This window comes from Gopherus evgoodei, chromosome 14 (genome assembly GCF_007399415.2).
Source record: "Gopherus evgoodei ecotype Sinaloan lineage chromosome 14, rGopEvg1_v1.p, whole genome shotgun sequence".
Classification (NCBI taxonomy): Eukaryota; Metazoa; Chordata; order Testudines; family Testudinidae; genus Gopherus; species Gopherus evgoodei.
The window spans coordinates 28,757,522-28,776,627 of record NC_044335.1 but is presented as its reverse complement, the minus strand read 5'-3'; the positions used below and the strand labels follow the sequence as shown (position 1 = coordinate 28,776,627).

The 19,106-nt window shown below is 48.3% G+C and overlaps 1 long non-coding RNA gene across 3 annotated transcripts; it reads right to left on the bottom strand.

Moving 5' to 3' along the window:
• Nucleotides 1-2,397: 2,397 nt before the first annotated feature.
• Nucleotides 2,398-17,874, bottom strand: LOC115634854. Of its 3 annotated transcripts, XR_003996460.1 has the most exons (4): nt 17,745-17,874; nt 15,597-15,694; nt 14,761-14,808; nt 11,414-12,145 (listed from the first exon to the last, which is right to left on the bottom strand). It is a non-coding gene; the product is annotated as an uncharacterized LOC115634854 (long non-coding RNA). The 3 variants fall into 3 exon arrangements; XR_003996459.1 differs by lacking the exons at nt 11,414-12,145; nt 14,761-14,808 and adding an exon at nt 2,398-2,551; XR_003996461.1 differs by lacking the exon at nt 14,761-14,808.
• Between the last annotated feature and the right edge of the window lie 1,232 nt (nt 17,875-19,106).

Sequence of the window (19,106 nt, the reverse complement as noted above, 5' to 3'; positions counted from 1 at the left end):
CCACTCCTCCAGAATTCGCATGTGCTCATGTTTTGGACTTTGTCCCTTAACATGCGAAAATTTTGTAAATAAAGTCATGTTACAATAGAGGACAATATTGCAAAAATGGCCAGTTTCCCAAATCATCTGCTCATGCGTGATCTGCTGGTTTAAATTTCTCATTGTCAAAAGCCACAAGAACCTGTCGTACTTGCAGCCCTGGAGTGAACTGAAGGGTTTCAATAGATGGGACAGGAGATGCTGAACAGTCTTCTTTGTTCATAAGTTTTTCGGAGATCCTGTAGTTGGGTCTTTCCTTCTTATATTTTTAACTTGTTAATCTCCAATCAGTATTAAAAGTGTAGCTATCAGTGTTGTGTGATTCTGAAATCGTTTGTTGTCTTGAAGTTGTGGCACTGATGCTGAGATAACAGGGTTTGGGCAGGAAAGACGCATTGTGTTTGGCAGACCCATGGAGTGGCTTTCCCCTTTCTCCAGTTTATGGGCAGAACAGACTCTTGAGTTCAGCAGGCTGCGTAGAATTTGCTCCTTATATCCTACTTGGAGCCTTTGTCATTGGGAATGCAATACTTGTCCCTCTTTACCTCCATTTCTGCTTCTCCTTCCAACACCAGTTTGCGTGACAGCCAGTGGCTCTGGCTAAGAAACTGTTTTATGCAGGCTAAGTATTAAGGCTGGATGATCTAGCTCATTTAAAAAAGAATCTCTCTGAACTGTCCTTCAGATTCAGCCTCAGCCTGTGGTTAATGTATAGGAGTGAGACTGTCCTGTCTTTGGCTTTACTGATATCCTGGCAGAGTCTCTGTCCAATCTGATCTGATGTCCCCAAGTGCTGTGTCTGTGCTGTCCAGGCTATCCCTGCACCTGGCACTAGCTGTGCTGAGCCATCCTGCCTAGCATCTTAGCAGGAGTCTGTCAGCGGCTCTTTCAGGCAAGCAGCCCTACCAGGAATCTATATGTGTCCTGAGCCCTGCAGCTAGCAGCCCTGAACCATCAGAGGATCTTTAGTGAGCTTTGAAAAATGCAGTTAATTAAAAATGTTTGTCTTTTTCCTTCTGAGTTCAGGCTGCAAGTGCCAAAACAGCAGCACTCACTGAAAGGGGGAAAGGTGGTTAGAGCAATTAGTATGGGGCTGGGAATGTAGCACTCTCAAATCCTAATCTCTGCTGTGCCACTCTTTTCCACTTGACCTTGGGCAAGTTATGTAATCTTCTGTGCCTCAGTTTCCCCAGCTGTAAACAAGGATAATAAAACCATCCCTACCTACCTCAAAGAGTATTGAAAGGCCTAATTAGTAAATGAGTGTAAAGTGCTTTGATGGTGTAAAGCATAAATATTGTGAGAAAGCTGCTGTCCCCCCACTTCTGGCTTGGCTGAAATGAGGGGATCTCACAGGGACACTTGATCTTGTGAGATTTTTAGTTCAAAGAGGGAGGGATGAACATCCAAACTCTTGTACGTTGCTCCAAAGTGAGGCTCTGAACTGCCCATTGCTATTGCATGCACAGCCTGATTCTCTTCTCACTTACACCAGTAGAATGTGGAGTCACTCCAGGCTTGTACCAATGAAAGTGAGGGAAGAGTCTTCCATTACAGCAAGGGAAAGAGACGTTCTTCTTCAACAGAGCAGTTGTTCTAAGGCTGTAAGTTTATTTTAGTGTTTTTCCTCAACTGAAACAATTTGGAAAAATCCACACAGATCTTCAAAATGTTTGGGAATTGCTGAATCTTCATTTTTTTAGAAAAAAAAATATTTTTTTGTTCCTGTCAGAAATTTTTGCCCAGCTCTATCATAAGACAGGAACAGAGCTTGAACAATTTATTCCTCACGATCACCAGCAGGGGGCAGTGCAGTAACGGAAGTCAAGGGGTGTAGGAAGATGCAGCACAATACAACAAAGTATTAAAAGTAACTGCAGCCCCTCTGCACAAAAGCTGAGAAGAGAGGGAATCATGTAAATAAGTTCTTAGTGCAAAATTAGCTTCTACTGTACAACATGTGTTGGTTTCATGCTAACTAGCAGCCACTGTAGTATGGCACTTTAGATGCCATATAAACGCTTCCCTGTGATCTCCGGGAAGGTGTTGTGCTGTATGTAACCTGCGTATGAAAACAGTTTGCAAGCTGGTTCCGTCTTCTAGCCTGACTATGCTGTGCTGGGCTGTATGGCAGAAGTGCAGGGCAGGGCAGATGTGCACAGCTGCAAGCCGCTTTCCAATAAAGGACCTTCTGTTTCAAAGGCTGTGAATGCACTCTGTCGAGCTGCGGCCTGGGACAGCACAGAACACAGTCATGGGGTCCCAGAACTCAGACAGAGCAAAGACCCGCTAGATGACTCAGGGCGTTGTTCCCTTCTGAGCATTTCCAAGGGCTCGGAATAATTCCCACAACTGGCCTCCGCTAAGGGGATTCTGTCATTTCCCTTGGGTGGCTGCTTCGTAGGCTGATTGAGCCCATTACTGCAGGGACATGGTGCAGGCCGCTGGCACTGGTAAGGCGTGACTCCTGGCACTGCTGGGAATGGATCGGGAACCAGAGAATGGGCAGCGCCTGTGAAGTGTCATTAATTGTGTCATTTAACTGCATTCCAGGTTGATAACGGAGGTTTATAGTTAAATGTTTACCAGGAAAGTAAGTCAGCCAGTTTCTGTCAGATGAGAGGGAGAGATATGGGAGAATGAGAAAGGGGGAAAGAAATGGAAAAGAGAGAGAGAGGACCAAATTCTCCTGAGTGCCACTGAAAATCAGCTCGCGTGCCGCCTGCGGCATCCGTGCCATAGGTTGCCTACCTCTGATTTACAATATCTTGCCTGCATAAAGGCACCATCTTTCCAAGCCAGCTGCCCACGCCCAGCTTTCCTGCGTGGGCGTCGCTGGGAGCTGCTTGGCTACAGTGCCCAGATAGAACGGAAAACTGTGGATGGCTTTAAGAGCGTCCTCACCACTGGGCTTTGGTCTATAAGGGGTTGGGGTGTCTGTCTCTATTGCTGGCTTCTGAGAATTCTATTTGCAGGCACCGCACATTTCCCAGGCATTGGATGGGGAGCCTAATTCGGTGCTGTGAATTCCAGTGGGCGGCAGGTCACCTAAGAGGTAGGCAATGCAATGCTGATGGTTACAGTGCATGAGTTCCTTTGGATTAGCCTTGTCTCAGGCATGGGGCTTTAGGCTAGAGACTTGGAGGATTGCTGATTTTATCCTGGGTTACTGTGGCACTAGTGGGGATACTGGAAGAAGGAAAAAGGAAGTGGATGCCTTGGGGTTGAATTGGTAATGATAGTTCATCAGCCAGTGATAGCCCCATGGCACTCGGAGTTGAATTTATGGGCTCCTGCCCACCAGGGTATAGTCAGTGAGTCCCCAGCAGAGAGCTTAAAGTGTCTGCCAAGGCTGAGTGCAGTGCAGGACTGGAGAGGGGACTGCAGTGCCTGCCCAGGAGAGCGAGCTGTGCAAGAACTATACTATGCTAACTAGGTGCTTGTTTTCAAAAGGGCCAGACCCTGAATGGTGCTGAGCACCTGCAACTCCTTTTGGAATGGAGATCCCAGGACCGGGATGCAGCCCCTCCCCTGAACTATCACCAAGTTTTCCCATTCGTCCCCTCCGTGCCAGCACTCTCTCCATACAAGAAAAGCAGGGCACATTAGCATTCTGAAGGCAAAGCGGAGAGAAGAGAAACATTAGCATTGCTCTTTAAAGCCCAGTGGACCAAAACATTCTGTTTGGCTATGTGAGACTGTAAGCATCCTAATTGGGTCTGTGCACCTGTATTGTCACCAGAGACAATAGCATCATCCTAGCAGGCAGTGATAAATGTGCGTTATCCGCTCTGCAAGCCCACACTTTCCTTTGCCACAGCAGCTTCCAGGAAAGGAAGAAGACAATGCCATTAGTGCTAGCAAGACGTGGGATGCAGAAGTCAATAACTAGGCATATTGTTTGTGAGCGCAATAGGAGATGATACGCTTTTCACCTCACTTGCTTGTATATTAAGTAAAAGCTTCACCTCAAATCCGAATTGCATTGAATTCAGAGCTATTTAAAGGGACAATCTGTATGCTTGGATCAGGGTTTCTCTGTCCGTGTCTTAATCAAACGCATTTTTCTCTCTGTTGTAAGCTCAGTAAGGGGAAAAATGGTTGTTTCAAGTGGCAAAGCTTGACCAAGTTACACCAAATAAACATAATATGTAGAGGAGCAGATAGAAAGCAAACCTAAGGCCCATTAATTTTGACAGGGAACAGAGAAGTATTTATCTGAGCAAAACAACCCCACAGGCTGGTTAAAACTTACTGGCTTGCACATAATTGTAGACTGAAAACAGTGAACATTTGAGACTGGAAATAGTTTTTAAAAAATATTATGAGCCAAAAATCTCCTCTAATTCATACTGTTGCACATAATTGATTCTGGGAATGTTTACCGGTGTAAATGAGAGCCCTCTTTCTTCACTCCCTTTGGGCCTGTCTTAGGAGAGAGTAAACAGCAAATCACACAGCAGTTCAGGTCAGATCGCACTGTCACGTGTTAGTGTCCAGACTGTTGCAGAGCACTCCTGTTCCTGTGGTACCTTTCCTGCTACTCACCACTGATGTAGCGGTAATGTGTAACAACAGCTTCACTTTAGACGGTGTCATCAATTTGCCCAACAGCGTTAAATTCAGCGGGCTCATCTGGCATTTGTCTTAGTTTTGGATTCCGTTGTGTTCAGTCAAGGTGGATGACGCAGTGCTGACTTGGGGCTTAGCACAGAGAAGGACACGTTGTGTTCAGTATCATGCTAGCAAACCATAATTGCAGTCGTGGTAGCACCGTACCATCAAACTCAGTGGCTCATAGTTATGGGCAAACCCAAACGTAACACAGGTTTGTCATGTGGACCCGCTCATAGGTAGTAAGAGGGTGAGAGTCTAAATTTGTGCAGTTTAGGGCTCATGAGGTGGTGTAAGAATGTGTAACTTAAAATGTCTGCATGTGGCTATTTCAATTTAAACGTACACCGTCTTGTAGCCATCTGCACGTTGTCTTCCCTGCCACATCTCCCTCCTCTGACCCCTTAGCATGTAAGCTACATCATTCCAACTTCCGAGCCTAGCTCAGGGAGTGAGCGAAAGCAGTTTGTCTCTCCTCAGTTCCTGGGACTGTTGTTTGGTCCCTGGTCCTGAGAATCTGGCACTTAATTTATAAACCACTGCACGTTAACTCCTCTGTTTAAAACACCCATGCAGCACATGGTCACAGGTTTTGTCTAATTGCTGCAAAGTTTCTTCTGACTTTTAGGAATGGCCACCATTTATGAGGGATGATAGTGGACAAGTTATGCACCTCTTTGATCACCTGTGCTTGTAGGTTGCGCTTCATCCCAAGCACACGTGGGACTTCCTGCTCCACTATTTCAAACTCTTCTGAGTGGTATCTGTCCTCACACAGACATGTCATCTTTAGCTTTATTATTTTATATAGGCTCAGATTGTGCTTGCTATCAGAAAAAAAACAGTTTATTGGGTGGCCAGTAGCCTCTTTGTGTATACGCTTGCTGTGAGTCCAGTGCATTCAGCTCCAGCGTCTGTTTTGATATTAACTTTTTGTTTATTTCAAATGTCACAAATAAATCTGTTAAACTTTGCTTTGTAAATGTATTCATTAAGAGAGCCATCAAAGGACTCTTTTTCGGAGCTTTGTCCTCCAACTGGATGTTCATGAACGTATGTTGCTTTTGCATACTGTTCTTGCATGATACTTCATCCCTGGTGCAGGAGATCCTTGCACTGTGCTTTGATTATCTCCATATTTATTGCAAACAGCAGTTTGTTTACCTTTGTATTCTAACTTTATGACTTATTGTGCATTTTCAGTTAGATGCGATTCAATTCTTTTGCTGCTTACTAACACTTTTATTTGGAAGCTCAGTTTTCATTAGCCTTGCAGATAGCCACACCACCTGTTTTTGAAAAATCAGATCCATTTTGCACAATAATATTTCTTTGTCCTGGTTATCCGCTATACCACAGAGTGTGGTCTGTAATTAGTCCATCTGTTAATGCTTCAAATTCATATGATTTTACCTTATTAGATAGGTCTGTAACACAATTATCAATAGTCTCATCTGGCAGGTGGTTTCCTGCACAAAACCAAAGGAAAAAAAAATCTCACTCAAGAGACGTTCCTGCATAGATCAGACTGTTCCAGAAATTTGTGAATGATTTTGCCTAGCAGTTAGCTGTTCCCTTCATGCTCCCTCTGGAATGTGGTGTAGATATCTAATGCCGCATGTTGCACTGTGGAGGATTTCACCCTCTCACATTTCTATTCAATACCATTTGCTTTTGGGCCATTTTGGAAACACTGCCTCCTGTTCCTCCAGTTCTCTGCCACATTCTCTTCTAGCTAGAGATGCGGGTGGTTTCATTGGCTCCATTTTTGCCAAAAGTTAAGCTTTCTTCTGATACTTTGTCGTCTGGGTGGTGCACAGAAGTGCTGGGAAGAGAATTAAGTTTATTTCCTGCCTTCTGTCAGATGATCTGGATCGAGGTCACCAAAGTGACTGGTCAGTATCCGGTTATTCCATTGGCCATTGTTACACTCTGAAAAGCAGAGTGCAGGATCATCATGGATCCTAGTTTTCCATGATAAAGAAAACAAAATTCTCCAATTATTCCCCCCCCCCAAAAAAAAATCCATGTTTTTCTACGACTAAAATGGAATCTGTCAGCAGGAGCCCTGCCACCCGGGGCTGAGAGCCAAGCCCTGCCATCTGGGGCTCAGGCATCATTTCCTATATTCCTGTGTGTGCGCTGGTGGCCTGGGGTTCTACTATGTATGTTTTTATTTTGTGTCAACCTGTAAAACCTAAAGATTCTCTGTAAAAATGCAAATTCAGAGTTTTTCCATGTTTTTCCATGACAACCGGATTTCTAGGATCCCTGGTGGTCACCCCAACAGGTATGTTTTCTTGGGGAGAAGCTGCAATGGGAGGCCATCAGCTGGAGCTAGTTTTGAACTAATTTCATGAACAACAAATGGTAAACAGTACACAAGAAAATCGTGGGGGGAGGAGCTCTGTAAGGTACAGATATTGAGGACAGAGACAGCAAGAGTTGTTATCTCACCATTCCAAAAGCAAGGGACTCGTGGTTCCTGGTCCTATGTACTCCTGTAACAGCTGTTTAGCAACAATTTCAGACAGGAGGCCAAGAATACGGCTGTATCCCATTGAATGATGTTTGTGTCGGGGGGGGGGGGGTTTCCACATCTGACGTGCTGCTGTTTAAAGTAGGTTTATACAACCGAGGAGGCAACAGAAAGCTCCAGTTCCCCAGGGCGAGGCTGTCAGGAATCAGCAGGGGAGCTTATGGGGGCAAAAATCCAACAGGGAGAAAATATTTTATAGAATAGATCCCTGATGCTAGGCTGGCTACTGTCTCCATACCTCCCTCATCACACAGATGCACACAGGCAGGCCTACTCCTCCTCTTCTCTCTCCGTGTAATCTACTCTCTACTCTAAAGTGCCTGCAGCTGTCTTTGTGTACCACAGACAAGGGTGTGCTGCCTTGGGGCTGGGCTGAGGTCATGGCATCCAGCCAGTCGTGCACTTTCCAAGGAGCAATCTGAGGAAGGGACTGCAAGGGTACTTTGCTTTCCCTTGCTCTGTTGGTTCAGTAATGAGCAGCACAAGACGCTTCTTTAGTCTTTATTAACAGAAGAAGAACACAGTGAAATTTGTAGCCTGCTGCAGTGCTAAGTTTGGAAGGAGGTGATACACATTTGCAATTAGATACTGGCATTGGATTACTCCCTTGAAATAGGAGGTAAGGCACTGTTCTGTCCCTTAGGATTGCTCTACAGAAAAAAACAGATAAACGAATCCAGCCCCTCCAGCTCAGCATGGGGAAAAGGCATTTACTTTGCGATGAGAGGAAAAGCAAACAAAACTTTCTAAAATGGGGAGAGGGCTAGAGAATTTGGGAGCCACTCAGCACATTTCCGGGGCCTAGTACGTGCTTCCATGTATGCCCTAAAAAGAGTGTTTGGAGATTTTAAAACGGGCATTGATTTATTAGAACTAGGCAGATGGGTTATTAAGAAACAAATGATGTGCCTTTTGCAGCTGCCTCCTTGCCACAGTCTGTGTTACTCTCCAAGGCTGCTGCATGGACCCAGAACTGCATCCTCTGATACCTGAAACTCCTGCAGCTGCTCCAGGCCTGGGATTGCTTGCTTTGTCCTGTGCAGAGACTTTAAAATAGACACCTAGACCCTGCTTTGTTTTCACACTGCCTTCTCTCTACTCCATTTCTTACCTTGGTTTTTTCCATTAGAATTTTTCTCTCTCGCCTCCTCTTTGATCCTTTTATCAAGTTTCCTCTCAACCAGAATCCAGACCCAGTAAAGGCCATGCTTAATTTGTGCTAGAGCTTGCCAAAGCTGAACTCCGGCACCTCTGGGCCCGGCAGTTCAGAGCCCCGGCAGCTCTGGCCCTGGCAGTTCAGAGCCCCCGGCATCTCTGGGCTCGGCAGTTCAGAGCCCCAGCACCTCTAGGGCCTGGCAGTTCAGAGCCCCTGCACCTCTGGGTCCGGCAGTTCATAGCCCCTGCACCTCTGGGTCCGGCAGTTCAGAGCCCCGGCACCTCTGGGCTCTCTGTATCAGTTATTAAAGTAAAAAAATTGCTTGAGCCCCGGCACCTAATTGTTTGAGCCCCCCTGGGACTTCTTTCATTACAAATTAAAACTGAGCAAAGGGACATCTGTGTGGGTTTGACAGAGACTCTCCATTCCTGAGATTTCCAGGCTGACTTTGCAGACCCAGGAGGTTTAGCTATTATGGATTAGAATCCTCATTGTTGAATGTGTTTCCAAACCAAACCCAAATCTTGAGCCTACTGCTGTCACCTGCACCATTAGCATAAAAGTTCATACCAGACACTTGTGTCTTTTGGGGTTTTGGTCCTGATGGGTACTGGTTTAAAGTACAAATCTGCTCTGAGGTGCAGTGAGTTCAGGCCAGATTTTGCTCTGAGTTCTGCTGGGGTTGGGGTGTATTCGCTAGGAAACAGTGATGCCTTTTGTTTTCTGGTGATACCTTTAAATTTCTAAGCACTCTTCCTGCTTGCAGCATTCAGCTGCCAGCTATTCTGTTTCTCAGCATGACCAAGTTCTGCTACAGCCGATACTCATACTGAGATGCTGCTTTGGGTCTTATTGCTGTTTTGCCTTCATAGAAAAAAATTAAAAATAGCATTTATATTGAAAGTGCTGCACATGGTAGTTCTTTGTCTATAGAAAACCAGACCAGAATTCAATGTACTTTCTCCAGATTTACACTGGTTGTAAATGAGATCAGAACATGTCCCTATATGTCATTTCCTCTTCTTCTAGGCAAGGCCCATAAACCCACTAGGAACATGTCATTTATCCCCAAAGGAAAGTAAAACTGTGGTAATAAAACACCTACGTGTCCCATCCCTCACCCCCACCAAAAAAACAAAAAAGGCAGCTAAACTCATAATATGGGTTTTCCAAGACTGTATTAGTTTTGCTTCCAGGGAAGAAGGTTGTCCTGGTCTTAAAAAAAGGATCTGAGCAAGAAGGTCCATTTCATCATCAATAAAATATCCACTTTCTTTATTATTAAATGTACACCAGCTCTGGCATCAATTATGGATAAGGAATGTTATTGCCCATGACATTCTGGGCTGCTTCATCACATGACATTTAGAAAACAGCCCCCAGAAGGTAGCCCGTACGCCTTTCCCAGAAGCTCTTCTTTCCGGAACGAGCTCTGAGCGTCCAGGAAGGGGTGTCAGGTAACATGCCCTCCTTGTGCTCTCTCCGCTAAGAAATTCCAGCTGGAGAATCATTTTCTGAGCTGACGTCCAAAGCGTTGCATCTGATTAGTGCTGGCAAGTTCCGCCTTGGAGTTCCACCTCTGCAATGCAGTTGGAATTCACCCAGCACAAAGCAGGAAGCGCTCAGGGTCGCTGGCGTTAATGTGCCGTGGGAGAGACAGAGGCTGGTGGGCATTGTGGGGAGTGGGCATGCTTCACTTTTAATTGCAGAGCACAATCAGGCTTCGTTTTCGTGGGATTTGGCATCCAAACAGCCACTGCCCTGACATGCTCAGAAGATGAAAGGGAGCTTCCAGCATGCACAGCGGCCTCGCACCTCTTGGAGAAACTGATGATAAAAGGAGGGGCAGAACCTACCACCATCTGTCCTACCGTAGTTCCTGCTGCTACGGTGCAAGGGAGCATCTGGAGCCATTGGGGGCAGAGCTTGGAACGTCCGTTTGTATGGTCATTTAAAAAACACAAATGTTACATTTCAATCAGCTTCTTGATGAAAGGGATGGACAAACAGCCAGAGGCAGGGATTCAGGCACGCCTGTTGCTGTGCTCTTTAGGGGTCTACATGAGCTAATGCTGCGTCAGGCACAACTGATGAGGTTAGCAGGGGATGCTGCTGCAGAGGGCACCTGGTTACCTGCTTCACCCTTTTCCAATCCTATGCAGCCTGGCGCTCCAGTGATAGACCTTCTGTGGGGGGTGAGGGAGTTTGGAGCTGTGATGCAGTCAGCAATTTTGCCTGTGATTGATCAGGCTGGGACTTGGGGAGACCCTCTGTGCTGTCATTAGGCAACTCAGGCTATGAGAGTCAGTGTAGCTGGGGGGAAGAGGATTTTGTGATGAGTCAGCTGGATTGTGTTAGGTCAGCAGAGGGCCTTGTGAGGAAGCAGGTGCTGTCTGTTTCCTCTGCTGAGGAGGGAGCTTAGGTCAGCGGGGGGGGGGGGAAGGTCCCTTAGGAGATGGAACCAGCATGCATGTGGGAGGTGTCATATAAACAGGGCACCTGGGGGAGAATGGGGCTTGGAGGCTGTTTTGGGAGGTCACAAGCAGGATGTCTGGGGAGGGGGCGTGGAGCATGTGGGAATAACACTGCATAGCCCTGACAGGGGCCAGGAAACCAAGCCCAGCGAAGACTGTGCAATGTGATTCCCTGTTCCATGGCAGGAGTCGGTTCCCTTTGATGCCAGTGGGTGCTGGTAGGAGGAGCAGAGAGAAAACAAGTGCCTCCCAACTTTGGCACTTCCTGCTGTTCCACACGACCACCCTAAATCTTCCCTATTGTTTGCATAAACATCTCTGATCAGAGCCAGCTTTATGAAGGGAGGGGCCCGATTTGAATACCAGGTGGCCGTCTGGGGCTTCGGTGGCACTTCAGCAGCGGGGGGTCTGCTCCGGGTCTTCCGTGGCACTGAAGGACCACCCCCCCACCAAAATGCTGCCGAAGTCCCAGAGCAGACCCCCTCCCCCCCGCTGAAATGCCGCCAAAGCCCCAGAGCGGACGGCCCCTGCCGAAATGCTGCCGAAGCCCCGGAGCGGACCCCCTCCCCCCACCGCCGAAATGCCGCCGAAGAGTCAGAGCGGACCCCCCGCCGCTGGGTGAGTTAAAAAAAAATTAAGAAGATGCTTAAGGCGCAGTGCCCTCTTAGGCGTGGTGCCTGATTCCGGGGAATCGGCTTAAAGCCGGCTCTGTCTCTAATGGCCTCACAGAAAGGCTGGCCTCTGCTGTAGGGAAACAACTATCCTTGCTAGATGATAAAACTGTCAAGCAGTTGAAATATGACTTGATTTAATCTGGGCAGAGGCACTGCCTCCCCACCCTCCCTCTTTGGCAGTTTGGAAATGACAGTATGGCTATTGTACAGATCCTCAGAATAACAATTATTTTTCGCTTCTCCACTCCCAATTGAGTACCCAGTTGGCTGGCTGAAAGCAGTCATCAGGGACAGCCACATCCTCCTCTCAACAGCTGGGAGAACAATTTAGAACCACATTGACCTTAGTAATTAATGGGCTGGTTTGTGTGCGCGCCACTGCCCTCTGCTGGGTAGGAGAGGTCATCTGATCTGCTGGCAGTTCCTGTCTGTTGCATGCTGTATTGGAGCAGCTTATTTAGCTCACCAGCATGAGACCTATTTCCGAAGCCCCGAGCCATGAGCCCTCAATGTGCATGTACAACGTTACTAAGTAAATGCAAATCTAGCCATCTCGTTAGACCACTGTGTCCTTAGGAATGAGTTGTGACTCCTGACAGTAATCACACGTCTTCAAATTAGAACTGTGCAGCACCAGCTCCAGCTTTCCCTGTTAACACAAAAAGTCACATCCAAGTTGGCTGGAAGGACACCCTGAAAGACAGCTGCTCCTGCCACGTGTGTTTCTTGAATACATTTAAATTGCTAAGTGATGTTTTGTGCTTCACGAGTCTCCTAAGTACACTGCTCAATTAGTAATGAAGAGCGACACAGTAATCCTGTCTGGAGAGCACAAATTTTATGAGTTTCCTACCCAGTGATTCACGAGCTGAGTCTGCCTGGATGTGCTGCTGTATTACGCAGAGGACCCTCAATGGCAGCCCAAGACCCACTCAAATGAAACCAAACCTGAAAAAGATATCTGAGGAAAAGCTGGAATTGGCACGAACCCTTCACTTAGGATCCAAGCCAACAGAAAAACTTCACCTAGGACCCTCAGGTCTGTCTATTTAATTACAGGAAGTATTAGGCCTGAGGTTTGTAATGAGAATAGAGAGTATAAACATCTCAGGAGAAAATGAAAACTATCCTACAAACAGGAGTCTCTGAGGCTGATGTTCCTCTCACTTAGCCTGGTGTGAATCAGGAGTAAGTCATTGAGACTGCCCAGGAGTCTGGAATCAGTGCAGAAGCAGGGAGCTTTTCTGCATCAGGTGTTGGCTTTCTGAGGATTGTGCAGACAGTTACATTCTACAGAGAGATTTGCTTAGCTGAGAGCAGTGATGATTTCTCTTAGTTCTGAGCACAGTTATTCCACACTGGCTTTCCCCAGGCTTGAGAGGCCTGGATCCATTCCTCCAGAGGCAATTAAGGGCATCTGGATTCAAGTTTGCTTTTGGGGAAGTTCTGCTCTTATATGGTTGGTCCATTCTATGAAGTGGGAGGGGAGCTCCTTGTGAGGGTCGATGCCTGGGGCCAATGTCAGGATTACCCAATCTGGGTTGATTAGCTGGGTCACTACATGGAATACAACTAGTGGCTGTGATTTTGCAGCTGTGATGGCTGGGAGGAGCAGAAGGGTCCCTTTGCTTCCATTACTGCTGGGGTGTAATCCTGCAGGAAATCTCTGTGGTGAAGGTGGACACATTTGGAGTGAGTTTTGTGCAAACACATGCCTAGACATCTGTCCACACAGCTAATTTGAGCGGCTGCACGTCACACAGCAAGACTGCGGCAGAACCAGGGATAGAGCCCCGTTTTGTGGCTCCTTAGGGTGTGCTCTGACAGGTACAAACTCCCTCCTGTGTTACTTGGAGCAATATTCAAGATATAGGCATTTGTGCATTTTGGTTATGACCCTGGAATGACTCCAGATGCCCCTGTTTCCTGCTCAGATCATAGAGTTTAAACTCCATTTTTGCTATGTTAATTAAACAATGAGGGCCAGGTTCTGATCTCCGCTTCATGTGTGTCACTGTAGAATAACTTCATTGAAGTCAGTGGATTTACTCAGGAAAGCTGTGTTTAAAACCTCAAAGAGTGTGTGTGTGTGTGTGTGTGTGTGTGTGTGTGTGTGTGTGTGTGTGTGTGTGTGTGTGTGTGTGTGTGTGTGAGAGAGAGAGAGAGAGAGAGAGAGAGAGAGAGAGAGAGAGAGAGATGTTGCCAGAGAATCTCCTGGAGACACTATTACTAATTATTTTTTCATGAGAATCTCATACCTGCTGGTAAAGTTCGTCCAAGCAATGTGTGTTCAAAGGCTTACATTTCACCTCCTATACTAAGTCCTAAATCTACTTAATAAATAGCGGAAGCTCTGTCCGGAGAACTAAATCTGTTTGCCATCCCTATTATCTGGTCTGAGATGATGTTGTCCTTCACATGATGTTTGAATCAGCACAGAAATGAATCTCATTCACAAGGTCACACCAATTTATCTGGGCTTTCAATTTGCAGCATCTTCCAGAGGAATGATTTTTACACTTAGAGAAACTACGGGCCAGATTTTCCACAGAGCTCTGGGTCAGCTTTTCAAGTGCTTAGCTCCCATAACTAGGTCCAGATTTTCCAAAGACCTAAGCTCCCAGTTAGGCACCTAAACAAAGACCAGCTTTTCAAACAGGCTCAGCACCTGCCATTCACTCAACATGCTGAGCTCTTCAGAAAATCTGCCCCTTTAGGTAGGGTTTTAGTACAGTTGTATTTCCAAGTGCAAAGGGACCATAAAGCACACAAGGGGCAAAGAGTAGGAACAATGTAATAATACATTGCACTTCCATGACCGTTTTAATCCAAAGATCTCACAGAGTTTTGCAGAGGTGGGGATTATTACCCCTTTACAAGCTGACTGGGTGCTTAGGCTTCCTTTGGATGTCCGGCCACTGGGATTTTCAAACCTCTCTGCTGTGTAATATGCTGTTGTGGCATTCCCCAGGGTACAATCTGGACTGTTGGACAGCTATGTCCCCGGTGCCTTTTACACTGCTGCGCTGTGAGAACAACCACTCCTGGCCTGCTCTCACACAGCCTCCAGCATGTAAATTACCCCCAGCTATACTGTATCAGTGCCATAGCCAGCCATCTTGCCACCCTTGACTTACATTGCAGAGTGACACCAGCAAATTCCCAGTTCCAGACTTTCTCCCGGAAATGTGTGTCTTGTACTGCCCAGCCCCTCCTGGACAATACAATCAGCCATGTCATTAACAGACAATGATATGCACAAACCTTGTTATCTCAAATGGAGTTTCCCAAATACTTCAGTCCAAACACACACTGGTTTAGATAAAACAACAAAACAAGTTTATTAACTACAGAAAGATAGATTTTAAGTGATTACAAGTAAGGCTAAGATTATGTCACAGAATCCGTGACTTCCAGTGACCTCCGTGCCATTGGGAGCCCCAAAGCTAACCAGCCGCTGCTGGCAGTGGGGGAGCCCGGAGCCATCCAGTCTCGGCAGGTGGCAGGGGATCCTCCCGCAGCTGCCCAGCAACTGACCCTGCAACTGACTGGCCGACATCATCAGTGATCCCTGAACTGCTCAGCCACCGTGAACAGGTGCCCTCTGCATTCCCTGAAGTTCCCAGCCACTGCCACTGGCAGCAGAGGGACCCCAGAGCTGCTCAGTGGCTATGGGCGGGGGCCCCCCCAGCTCCTTAGCCACCGCTGCTGGCAGGGGCCCCCCTGCAGCTGCTCAGCTGCAGCAAGCAGTTGCCCCCCCTGCAGCTTCTAGCCGCTGGTGGCAAAGCAACCTGCCAGGGGGTACCCCACGGCTCCCAGTCCTGCAGGGTGGCAGGGAGACCCCTCCCATCCACTGGGTAATGGGGTCCCTGCAGCTCCCAGCCGCTGCGGGGCGCGGGGGGGGGAAGGTGCTGGTTTTTTGTTTATTGCCCATGACCTGTCCCTGACTTTTACTACAAGTATCCATAACAAAACCTTAGCCTTAATTACAAGTAATGAGGCATAAAAATCAGAATTAGTTACAAAGAAATAAAAGATAAAACAAAAACTAATACCTAACTTAACAAGCTAAGTGAATTCAAAGCAAAGATTTCTCTCACCACAGGCGTGAGCAGTCTGACTGGCTTAACTCCTTTCAGACAGGATTCCTCCCCCCTCAGTTCAAAACTGTTTCTTTGTTCCGTAGTTGCTGTGGCTGCTGTGGACAGAGAGAAAGAAGGAATATTTTGGGGCCTGTTTTCCTTTCTTATAGACCTCTTTTTCTTTGACAATCATCTCCAGCTGAGCTTCAGGAGACAGAGAGGCTGTCTGTATGGGAATTTCCCGCCATTCCAATACAAACATGTAAATTTCTCACTAACACCCTTCTTCTTGCCAAAGGGTGGCCGCTTAAATAGGCAATAGTCCATTTGATTATGCTGACACTTGGCTGAGGAGCTAGCTAGTCTTTTGTTTCTGTGGATCTGGTTTGAAGCTGTTTTTCAAGACTTGAAATATGTCTCAGTAATACTGTACAGTAGAATCTTATAACTTTAAATACAATGTTGCCACAGATATTTACTAGGACAATAATGTTCAGCAGATTATGAGCTTTCAAATGCTACCTCACAAGGCATACTTTATACAAAATTTATCAAAGTATTGTAAAAAGGATGAACATAAGGGTACAGACTGTCATACAGATCCACTGCTTTTTCCCTCGTTTCTAAATGTCAGCAAAGGAAGCTGATCATTGAGTTTTTTAAGTGATATTAAAATAGTAGTGCCCATTCTGAGTTTGACTGTTCAAAATAGAATGTGAAACACTTCAAGGCTCATAGACCCTGTTAAGAGGGCAAGGGAGCCTGCAGATAGACACACTGGAAGAAGCATGAGCCTGTCCCCCGCTCTTCTGAATGCAGTGTTAATACTGAAACCCACTGATGGCAGTTTAAATGATGATACTGTTGGCTATTCCAGAGATGATCATTTTAGCAGCAACGTTAGTGATTATGGGTTTCTGGGTGGAGCACAGGATGCGGGGAGAAGCTTGGCTACAACACTAACACCATTTTGTCCTAATTTAACTACTGAAAAAACCACCACTTTTGACACACATCCACTTTCCCATCTCTGCACAGAAGCCTCTGTTGCTGTGGGTGGCTGCGGGCAGGGGCTGTGGCTGCAGGCAGGGACTGTGGCAGGGGGTGGCTAGGTGGCTGCGGGCAGGGGCTGTGGCAAAGGGTGGCTGTGGGCAGTTGCGGGCAGGGGCCGTGGCAGGGGGTGGCTGCAGGCAGTTGCGGGCAGGGGGTGGCTGTGGGCAGTTGCGGGCAGGGGGTGGCTGTGGGCAAGGGCTGTGGCAGGGGCTGGCTGCGGGAAGCTGTGGCGGGGCTGTAGCAAAGGGTGGCTGCGGGCAGGGGGTGAAGACGGGCTGGCTGTGAGCAGGGGCTGGCTGGGGGCGGTTGCGGGCTGGGGCTGTGGGCAGGGGTTGAAGACAGGGGCTGTGGCTGCGGGCGGCTGTGGCGGGGCTGTAGCAGGGGGTGGCTGCGGGCAGGGGGTGAAGACGGGCTGGCTGCGGGCAGGGACTGTGGCTGCGGGTAGGGGGTGAAGACGGGCTGGCTGCGGGCAGGGGCTGTGGCTGCGGGTAGGGGGTGAAGACGGGCTGGCTGGGGGCGGTTGCGGGCAGGGGGTGAAGACGGGCTGGCTGCGGGCAGGGGGTGAAGATGGGCTGGCTGCGGGCAGGGACTGTGGCTGCGGGTAGGGGGTGAAGACGGGCTGGCTGGGGGCGGTTGCGGGCAGGGGGTGAAGACGGGCTGGCTGCGGGCAGGGACTGTGGCTGCGGGCAGGGGGTGAAGACGGGGCTGGCTGGGGGCGGTTGCGGGCAGGGGGTGAAGACGGGCTGGCTGCGGGCAGGGGGTGAAGACGGGCTGGCTGCGGGCAGGGACTGTGGCTGCGGGCAGGGGGTGAAGACGGGGCTGGCTGGGGGCGGTTGCGGGCAGGGGGTGAAGACGGGCTGGCTGCGGGAAGCTGTGGCGGGGCTGTAGCAGGGACTGTGGCTGCGGGCAGGGGGTGAAGACGGGCTGGCTGCGGGCAGGGACTGTGGCTGTGGCTGCGGGAGGCTGTGGCGGGGCTGTAGCAGGGGGTGGCTGCGGGCAGGGGGTGAAGACGGGCTGGCTGGGGGCGGTTGCGGGCAGGGGGTGAAGACGGGCTGGCTGCGGGAGGCTGTGGCGGGGCTGTAGCAGGGGGTGGCTGCGGGGCCAGGTACTCACACGGGGGGAGTGGCTGGGAGCGTCCCGAGCAGCAGGACGCAGCCGGGGACCCATAACGCAGCAGCAGGAGCCCCAGGGCCAGAGGTCTAAGGAGCAGGAGCAGGAGCAGCAGCAACAGGGCCAGGAGGCAGCCCACATGGCTCCTGCAATGCAACGCAGCGCCCCCTGGCAGCGGGGAGGAGGAATTACACGCTTCGCGGCAGAGCCCATCAAAACTTCCCTGGCAGGGGAGCCGGTTAACAAGCGGTTCTAAAACCGCTTCTAAATTTAACAGCCGGCTCCAGCGCCCCCTGGTGGTAAGGATGTATTTCACAGTGGTGCAGAGGAGGAAGATGTTTCCACTAGAGGTGGGCGAAGTCAGGTAGTTTACACGTAGGGGAGGGTGGCAGGGTGCTGGTGCAAAGGCATCTAATTAGCCCCTGCTCAGCCAGCCCCAATCAGGGGGAATAGATTGGGGCTGGGGAGAAGCCTGGTGCCTGGCCTTAGAACTGGCTGCACCTGAGGGTTCAAGGGCTATAAAGGCTGGCTGGCAGCCAGAAGAAGGGGGAGTGGCCAGGGGAAGGTCAGTCTCCAGGCTGAGGACAGACGCTGTAGGAGAGGAGATTGTCAGGTCTGCAAGCTCTGTACATAGCATAATGCTGGTGGGGGGAGAACATTGTGTACTTAAGATTTCCAGAAAGCCGATGACAAAGTCCTTCACCAAAGGCTCTTATGTAAATTAAACTGTCATGGGATAAAAGGGAAGGTCCTTTCATGGATTGAGAACTGGTTAAAAGACAGGGAACAAAGGGTAGGAATTAATGGTAAATTCTCAGAATGGAGAGGGGTAACTAGTGGTGTTCCCCAAGGGTCAGTCCTAGGACCAATTCTATTCAATTTATTCATAAATCATCTGGAGAAAGGGGCAAACAGTGAGATGGCAAAGTTTGCAGATAATACTAAACTACTCAAGATAGTTAAGACCAAAGCAGATTGTGAATAACTTCAAAAAGATCTCACAAAGCTAAGTGATTGGGCAACAAAATGGCAAGTGAAATTTAATGTGGATAAATGTAAAGTAATGCACATTGGAAAAAATAACCCCAACTATACATACAATATGATGGGGGCTAATTTAGCTACAACAAGTCAGGAAAAAGATCTTGGTGTCAGCGTGGATAGTTCTCTGACGATGTCCATGCAATGCGCAGAGGCAGTCAAAAAAGCAAACAGGATGTTAGGAATCTCTAAAAAGAGGATAGAGAATAAGACTGAGAATATATTATTGCCCTTATATAAATCCATGGTACACCCACATCTCGAATACTATGTACAGATGTGGTCGCCTCACCTCAAAAAAGATATTCTAGCATTAGAAAAGGT